The following is a 7638-nucleotide window of genomic DNA, read 5'->3' as shown; positions in this document are numbered from 1 at the left end:
AATTCAAAATTAAGTTTGTGTTCATCCAAATTCTCATTAGATCAATTTAGCACTCTAAGCATGCTCCATTTGCCAGCATTATACTTAAAGCCTTTATTAACAATGCCAATCAGCCATTATTTAAAATCTATTACTCTGAAAAGTACATGATTTCCAAATCTCTTTCTTTAAAAGTAACTTAAAAGGTTATACAGATAATAAGGATTTTAAGCTTAGGACTGAAAGTTTGAAAAATTTTAATAATATAACTAATCTCATAAATCCATTCATATCTACAACCAAGTCCTATTTCTCCAAAAACATAGCCTTTGATCTCACACTTAGCTTTCATTAAAATCCTGTTCATGTTTTTAAAAACTTGGAAATCCATACCATGCATGCTGTAGTTGGTGAACTGATTTAATAACTTAGATTGAACATACATGTGAAGCGTATGAATTACCTCCCTCACATTTTCTTATTTCTGAACTCTACCACAGCACTACTGAGCTCACCTGATTGCACTGTTCCAAATGCTCTTTCTGTTGGCGTGCTACAACTTAGAATGACTAAATTATTTCAACTTTGTTCTTTTTCATCTGCCAAGTCTACTGTTGTCTCTCCTGTGCTTGGACTATCTTCTCCAGGAATGTCATTTGTTTGATCAGATACTACTTCATCAGTGTTGGCAGAAGAATCACCATTTTTCTGAAGAATCTCTGTACTTTCATACTCAAGTACCTCTGATGGTGTCAAAGGTTCCAAATGAATACTGCCTTGCTCGCTAACATCAGAACTAACAGATTCTGATTCATCTCTTTTTCTCAAAAACTGATCAATGCTAACATCACCTGATGGTAACCACAAATCCTTAATATTCTTCGAAGAAAACCTAGCTTCACTGGACTTGTGATCTTTAATCTGATCACTTGAAATTATGTTTTCTGAACTTTGGCCCATTTTCAATTCCATTTCCTGACAAATGTGCTGTCTTTGTTTTTCTTTCTCCATTTTATCTGCCTCAATATTTGAATCATAACTGAAGATTTTCTTTGAGCCAGTTTCCTTGCCTGCAAGACAGTTATTATTTTCTTTATCTGAAACTGTTGTGTTTTCTTCACTTTTTGTTGCTAATGAATCTTCAAATAAATTTGTATCACATCCATTTTTTTCTTCTGGTGAAGAAGCTTTATGTTGCTTACTGAAAAAGAGAAAGTCATTTATTACGTTTTTCTTCATAAAACAATATATTTGAGCACCATCAAAATAAAGACATTTGCTAAGAGAAAAAAAATCAAGGCATCTTTGCTAACTGAAAAGGAAAACATATGCAGATTCCCTGTCTTTGATGGGAGGTTACAATTTAGGAGGAGGCCATTTTTTTTAAGCAAGACTGAGAGAAACTTTGGAGACATGTTAAAAAGACACTCAGGTAGTCTATCAGCTGATTTTAGTCTCAGCTGTGATTATTTCATCTGTTTAAGACCCTGGCCTGTTTTTAGTTAAAATTTAAGTGTTGTTATTAATTTGTCAGAGCACCTAACATGAGGAATATATTTGAAAAAAAATATCTTTTTCTATACTGGTTTTTGTATTCTCTTATGCTTAAAAAGTCTTTTCCTATGCAAAATCAGATATGCATTGACAAACACGTCCCTAATTTTTCACTAGCTTGATTAAAAAAAACTGCCTGAAAAAACATATACATATATACAACATAGGCCTATCTTTGTGTGTACAGATTTAAACTACCTGCAACTCAGACTTTTTCCCAATGAATTATGCCAATATCCTAGCAACAATTTCAAATAGTCATTTATGATTAATTGAATTAATATATCCATAAAGCTATTTTTCTAAAATTTATGCCATTCCATTGATCTGTTTTTAGATTATTTTGGGGCCAATACCACACAGTCTTAACAAAAGATTAACAATGTACTTTATTAGGTAGAGCAAATCACCTATATTCTGTTACTATTCATAAATTTTATAATTTAAAAACATAAAGGACATTTATTTGCACAAAAATGATCATTAAAATTGTGCTTAAAATAGTAAACACACAAATTAGTATCTAACATGGAGAAATAATAAAATACATTATGGTATTAATAAATGGAAATATATAAATCTTATTTTAGTTTGCCAGTTTCCAAACCAAGTCTCACTGAAATATTCAACTTAATACTGATTAAATCTACAAATTAATTTGGCAAATCATCCATCATGCAAGTTATCTCAGTAAACTTTTTCTTTGTTTTATACACATTTCTCATTTTTGTTACTATTGTGAATGAGCTTTTTGTTCAGTATGTTTTATAATCTCTGATCTATCAGAAAGATTCTGTTTTTTTAATTTTTTTACATTAAACCACCTTATTAATTTCAATCATTATTAGTTAATTTTCTTAGATTTTTACTGGTCAGTTACATCACATGCACCACCTACCTACTCCAGAACTCAAGGAAATTTGATAGATGAAGATAAGGCTAGATAACTTTACTACTAAAGTCCAATATATACTTTCATAAGGCCTTATTCAGTTATTTACTTTTGGGGGGACAAGAAATTAATTAATCTCAACAGACTACTAATTAATCCATTGTAAAACACAGAATAAATAAAGAAAAGGGTAAAATACTTAATCTAGAACCCTGAATAAAGTTCTAATTAGAATGCTTAAAAGGACTATGAAACATGTTGTGTTTCATAGAGATCTACCTAAGCACTGAAATTTTAAAAACCTCAACCTCTGAATTTTCAAATTTTTAGCTTTATAGCTTTTTGAAAACATTTTAAGATTTCTTATTTGCAATAATTGTCCAGTGTTATAACCTGTAGGATCTTATAACTGTTTTCATTTAATAGGGATAGCTAAAATTTATTAACATTTAGTTACTTAGTAATGTAAGTATTATTAAGTACTTTAAAAATATTTTACAACTTATTTAATGTACTGTACATGTTAATAAGATTTAAAAACCAAGAATCTGGAATATTTTTGTTGAAATAAACATTTCAACAAAATCATTATTGAAACCAATAATATATACAAAAGGCTATACAGCCCTTTGTCAGTTAACTATGAAATAATGTGGTTTACATGTTATTTTATATGCTTAAATTAAAAGAGATTCAGTTTTTCCTTATATTTACCTTTCAGAATTTGATGATTCTGTTTTTTTTTTTTTTCAGTCACATTAGATCTTGCAATTTCCTGACATGATTCACAATACTTTACTTTTACATTCCTGGCTATTTTTATAAGACTAAACATTCTGGATAGAAGAAACTTAAGTATCCAACAAAGAAATTCTGAATACAACAAAGAAATAGGAAAACAATTTTTTAATCTCAACTAGATTAATTCTCATAATAGAAATTAGAATACTTATTATTATTAGAAAAAGTATTAGAATAATTCTCATAATAAAACTAGAATTTGTAAAAATATCAACCCATAAGGATTTCAGTGAATCAAAAATTTCTGGATCAAATTCAAGAAGTAGTTATCCAGTGATATCAATACCTCTTTTCCTTATATCTCTTTCAAATATCAGCTATAATTACAGTGGAACAAAAAACTAGTAAAATAAAACTGAATTTTAATAACAAGATGCATCCACAGGGGGTGGGAGGAGGAAAAGAAATAACTGACAGTATTTGCTACTAACAAAAGTAAAAAATTAATACTTTGGAAAAATTCACACCCACCACTGATGGTTAATTATTTCACTAATAAGGGTTATTTAATATCACTAATATTAATGAATGTGATTTCTTGATATTCTATAACATAACATGTCAGCATTTGGGATATCCAAATAATTCAATGAACCAATATTCTTCAAATGACCAATGCATAATGTTACAAAATTACACATGGTAAAAAAATCCATTCAAAGTTTAAAACAGACCAATAGATTTTGATGTACAAAGTATAAAGAAATTCAATGATGCAGAGTCAGATTGTACACTGCAACAAACAAAAAGATTTCACTTGTCTAGTTCTGGTGTAGTATCAGAGGAAAATAATCACAATTATCTGAAAAGATTTAAAATACTGGGTGAAGCTGGATATTTTTCAGATATTTCTACCAAAACAACATATCACATTATACCAAATTCAGAAATATAAGAATCTAGTTTTCTTCTACTAAGACAGACATTAAAAATATATTCATGAATGAGTATAAAACAATACCATTCTTCTAAATTTCTTTTGTTTGGGAGAAATAGTTATTTTTCAGAAATAAAAAATGTTATTTGTTAACATACACTGGGTTTATTGCTATTATATTAAATCAATCAATAGCCATTTTAAAAATTTCTAACATGGTAAATACAGATTATTTTTTATAGTACAAATGGGTATATGTAAAAAGTACCTTCGGAAGTTCTGCAGTACACACCTATATGGCTATGCAAGTCATCCCTGTCTCCATCTAAATGCAACATTTTCAATGGACTTTTGAGCCTCACTCTTTAATCATATGTGGACAGTAATCAATACACTACAAGACATCTGCTAACATGAGAAAGACCAAAATAAACAAAAAAGGAACAAAGAAAGAGGTCTGAATACATGAGAGATGTTGCTGGGGACAAAAGAAAAAAAATGTACCTATATACTTACTATTATCAGAGAGGTATGTTATTGTACCTATTAAACAATAAGAAAACCTCCAAAAACAGAACAAACTGAGAATAAATGACTAAAGAGCTCTTCAAAATTATAAATATTGCAATGAAAAGAGATAAGCAAGCAAGAAAAGAAAATACCATACACTGAAAGGAGTTAATGCAGGTGATCCAATGCAGTAAAACTGACACAGAGCTCATGAGTGAGCAAGCACATGACAGTAACAAAGAAATAACAAAAGGAAACTGTCTAAAAACAGAAGTCTTCAAATGCAGGTTTGTCAAATATACCTACCATAATGAATGAAAAAAGGACAATGAGCAAACATCACGAAATTTCCAAACACTGGTATAAATATAATCATTACGGTTTCTAGAAAGAGCAAAGTAACCTAAACACCAAGAAAAAGAACAAAAATTGCTATAAGACTTATCAAAAATACTGGGTGAAAGACAGTGGAATACCACTTTAAAACTGCATAGAAAAATAGTTATCTATCCACATTAGCCGAAATACCATTTAAGTAAATATATTTTTAGAAGTGCAAAGACTGTAAAAGAAGATGCTCTGCTTCTGGGAAAGCTGGTAGAACACACAATCCAACAAACAATAAGGAAACCAAGAAAAGAAGAATTATGCTTTAGGAAACAGAATATCCAACACCACAGAGTGACAAAGGAAAACGCATCAGGCTTAAAGAGCAACTAGTTTAAACTGGAGCAAGGATTGGAGAACTCCAGACCTCTTCAAAATTTCTCGGTGTGTAAAAACTTTGAAAAAAATATTTTCAAATATTAGAAAAATTGTACTTTTAAAAAAGCATTATATAAACGAAAATTTTTTAAATGAGCAAAAAAAAAAGTTTTTTTTTAAATTAGCTTTTAAATAGTTGGACACAATACTTTTATTTATTTTTATGTGGTGCTAAGAATGGAACAGAGCACCTTGCATGTGCTAGGCAAGCGCTCTACTGCTGAGCCACAACCCCAGTTCTGCAAAAATGGATATTTTTAAAAAATTCATTTATTTATTCTAATTAAGTATATATGATAGCAGAATGCACTTTAATTCTCTGTGCACAAATGGAGCACTTTTCATTTCTCTGGTTGTACACGATGTAGCATTGTACCCTATGTGCAGCCACACATGTACCAAAGGTAATGATGTCCGCCTCATTCCACCATCTTTCCTGCCACCATGTTCCCTCTCACCCCTCCCCACCTTTGTCCAATCACATTTCCTCCATTTACCCATGCCCTCCTGCCCATTATGGATCAGCATCCACTCATCAGAGAGAACATTCAGCCTGTGTTTTGGGGGGATTGGCTTACTACGCTTAGCATGATGTTCTCCAGCTCCACCCATTTACCTGCAAATGCCATGATTTTATTCTCTTTGAATGTCAAGTAATACTCCATTGTGTATATATACCACAATTTCTTTATCCATTCATTTATTGAAGGGCATCTAGGTTGGTTCCACAGTTTAGATATTGTGAGTTAAACTGCTATAAACATTGATGTAGCTGCATCACTATAGTATGCTGATTCTAACACCTTTGGGTATAGACCAGAAGTTGGACAGCTGGGTCAAATGGTGGTTCCATTCCAAATTTTCTGAGGAATCCTTTACTGCTTTCCATAGTGGTTGTACCAATTTGCAGTCAAACCAGCAATGTATGAGTATACCTTTTTCCCTACATTCTAGCCAACACTTATACTGCTTGTATTCTTGATAATTGCCACTCTGACTGGAAGTGAGATTAAATTTGAGAGTGGTTTTGATTTGTATTTCTCTAATTAAAACATATGTTGAACATTTTTCATGTATTTGTTAATCTTTTCAGAAGAGTCTGTTCCGTTCCTTAGCCCATTTATTATTATTATTATTATTATTATTATTATTATTATTAGTGTTTTTTGAGTTCTCTATGTGTCTTGGAGATTAGTGCTCTAACTGATGTGCATGTAGTAAATATGTTCTCCCACTCTGTGGGCTCTCTCTTCACATTATTATTTCCTTTGCTGAAAAGAAGCTTCTTAGTTTGAATCTATCCCATTTATTAATTCTTGATTTCATTTCTTGTGCTTTAGGAGTCAAGTTAAGAAAGTCAGGACCTAATTGGACATGATGAAGATTTGGGCCTAGGTTTCCTTCTATTAGGCACAGTGTCTCTAGTCTAATTCCTAGGTCCTCGATTCACTTTTGACTTTTGTAGATGATGAAAGAGAGTGGTTTAATTTCATTTAACTGCGTATGGATTTCCAGTTTCCCCAGCACCATTTGTTGAAGAGGCTATCTTTTTGCCAATGTGTTTTCAGCACCTTTGTCTAGTATGAGATAACTGTATTTATGTAGTTTGTCTCTGTGTCTTTTATTCTGTACCATTGGTCTATATATCTACTTTGATGCCAATACCATGCTGTTTTTGTTACAATATCTCTGTAGTATAGTTTAAGGTCTGGTATTAGAATGCTTCCTATTTCACTCTTCTTACTAAGGCTAGCTTTGGTATTCTGGGTCTCTTATTTTTCCAAATAAATTTTATGATTGCATTTTCCATTTCCATGAGGAATGTTCCTGGGATTTCAATTGGAAATGCATTAAATCTGTACAATGCTTTTGGTAATATGGTCATTTTGACAATATTAATTCTTCCTGTCCAAGAATATGGGAGATCTTTCCATCATCTAAGGTCTTCTTCAATTTCTTTCTTTAGTGTTCTGATGTTTTCATTGTATAGATCTTTCACCTCTTCTGTAAAATTGACTCTCAAGGTTTTTTTTTTTTTTTTTTTTTGAGGCTATTGTGAATGGGGTAGTTTTCCTAATTTCTCTCTCAGCGGGTTTATCACTTATATATAAAAATGCATTTGATTTATTGGTATTGCTTTGTATCCTTCTATTTTAATGAATTCATTTATTAATTCTAGAAGTTTTCTGGTGGAGTTTTTTGAATCCTCTATGTATAGAATCATGATGTCAACAAATAGTTATAAGTTTGAGTTCTTCTT

At 31.0% G+C, this 7638-nt stretch overlaps 1 pseudogene; it reads right to left on the bottom strand.

Moving 5' to 3' along the window:
- Positions 1 to 558: 558 nt before the first annotated feature.
- Positions 559 to 7638, bottom strand: part of LOC143387395 (zinc finger protein 280D-like) — an 89902-nt pseudogene continuing 82822 nt past the window's right edge.

This window comes from Callospermophilus lateralis, unplaced genomic scaffold (assembly GCF_048772815.1).
Source record: "Callospermophilus lateralis isolate mCalLat2 unplaced genomic scaffold, mCalLat2.hap1 Scaffold_167, whole genome shotgun sequence".
Lineage (NCBI taxonomy): Eukaryota > Metazoa > Chordata > Mammalia > Rodentia > Sciuridae > Callospermophilus > Callospermophilus lateralis.
This window is presented reverse-complemented; position numbering and strand designations above follow the sequence as displayed.